This window comes from Octopus bimaculoides, chromosome 18, assembly GCF_001194135.2.
Source record: "Octopus bimaculoides isolate UCB-OBI-ISO-001 chromosome 18, ASM119413v2, whole genome shotgun sequence".
Lineage (NCBI taxonomy): Eukaryota > Metazoa > Mollusca > Cephalopoda > Octopoda > Octopodidae > Octopus > Octopus bimaculoides.
This window is the reverse complement of record NC_068998.1, coordinates 12,257,176-12,259,077: the sequence shown is the minus strand read 5'-3', so window position 1 is coordinate 12,259,077 and position 1,902 is coordinate 12,257,176. Positions and strand designations below refer to the sequence as shown.

Below are 1,902 nucleotides of genomic sequence, written 5' to 3'. Positions count from 1 at the left end.
CCCTATGACTCATGTTTACTTGCTTGTTAGTGGTACTCTGCTGAAGAAAGTTGCCCAAGTAAGATATATTTTTATCTTGCTAAATAACTTGAAACCATGGTACAGAGTATAGACTGATAAAAGTTTTTATTTTTCATTCTCTTTCGAAATTATCCCTATTTTTGTGGTATAGAGTTTTTTGCTGCTCTTTCTAGCGGGTTAGATGTCCTATTATAGGCATCTGTATTTTAATGAATTATATATATATATATATATATATATATAATGGACTTCCTCACAGTTTCCATCTTCCAGCCTAGGGACATAGAAGACACTTGCCGAAGTTGCTTCACAGTGGAATTGAACCAGAAATCACCTGACTGCAAAGCAAACTTCTTAACCACACAGCCATGCTTATGCCTAATGTTGATTTTATAAGATATTCCTCAATACTATTGATTAAGGCAGAGAACGATATAAATACTAAAAAAAAACATTTAGTGAGACAAAGAAAGGAAAGAAAGAAGTAATTAAATCTTATCTTACATTTTCGTATATCTTCTGCATCTCTTTGATCAGTCGTCCATGAGTTTGTAAATTCTGCTGGCTCTGATGGAAAATCGATTCCATTTTGTCTTTGGTTTGGTTTGGTGTTCTTTTAATCTAAAGAAAATAAGATATAAAATTATGTAGCATATGGATGTGGCGTCGTCGTTTGACCCCTATAATCAAAGAGATTGCAGCTCTGACCATTCTGTCCTTTTGTATATTTAGGGCTACATTGATCAATGTGTCTTCATTTCTAAGATTGTAGTGTGTATGTTTTGAGGGAAATTTTGCTGTTGTTTCTAGCAGGTCAAGAAACCTTGAATAGGTTCCCTTGTATAGATGTGCAGAAATGTAATACAGCAGTGTGTGTGCATACAATAACGCAGGGGTTTTCAAGCTTTTTGACTTGCGGACCCCTTTATATATGAAATTTATACATAAGTATTTGCTTAAAATAACATTTTTACATTTATTTATTTAACAATATTTAACAAATAGGTTTGTCAATTAAAAGATTTCGATTAAAAAACATATATAAAATCAAATTGCCCATAAAAAGTATTTGCTGTCCACAGACCCCCTGTCTTGTCCTTGCGGACCCCCTGTGGTCCGCGGACCACAGTTTGAAAACCCCTGCAATAACGTATGTGTGTGCATGAACACACATGGATGTTTCTTAATTCAAAAATATAAGCAAAATACTTTTTCTCTCCAAGATTGAAATGAGATGTGTAGAAATGTCCGTTTATGTGAAACTGTGTTGAAGCAGGCAATGCAGCCGATGCAATAATGGAAGCAAAACTTTTGCATCCGACACGATGTGAGTAAGAAAAAAGTTCTGTTCAACATGAAAAGTTCAGCCAGACCTAGAGATAAAGGGTCTGTGTGAAAGAAAGTTGCAACGAAGGTGTTGGCGTGAGCAAATGTTTATGCAAAGGTTGAAACAATATGTAATGTGTACATATTTTCTTTTAGCATGTTACTGTGCACAGAAATGGAAGAAAAACAATGTTTGTTTGTACAGAGAAATGAAATGCCGGCGGCACAAAAATGTCAAATGTATATTGTTTTGGAAAGTTTCTTTGGCCAATGCACTGTCTGGCCAGATCTAGTGACCTAAGGGTCATTTGAGTTTTGTTGCAACGACGACGGTGGAGTGGTTTCTGGTGTGTGTGTTTGTGATGGTGTTGATGTTGGTGTATGCATTGGTAAAGATGTTGATAGTGGTGTGTGTGGTGGTAATGATGTTGACAGTGGTGTGTGCGGTGTTTGAAAAACGGGCACGTCGTCCACAGAAGTTGAGGGTTTGTCAAGGTACGCTTTTTTCAGACGGTCGACAGACACAATCTCTGTACGACCATTAGCGTCGACCTT

The 1,902-nt window shown here is 36.5% G+C and overlaps 1 long non-coding RNA gene across 1 annotated transcript in view; it reads right to left on the bottom strand.

Annotated features, from left to right (window-relative positions):
* Positions 1-525: 525 nt before the first annotated feature.
* Positions 526-1,902, bottom strand: part of LOC106868668 (uncharacterized) — a 5,095-nt gene continuing 3,718 nt past the window's right edge. Inside the window, exon 3 of the long non-coding RNA XR_001409318.2 lies at positions 526-642. This is a non-coding gene — a long non-coding RNA (uncharacterized LOC106868668). The remainder of the gene's footprint in view (positions 643-1,902) is intronic.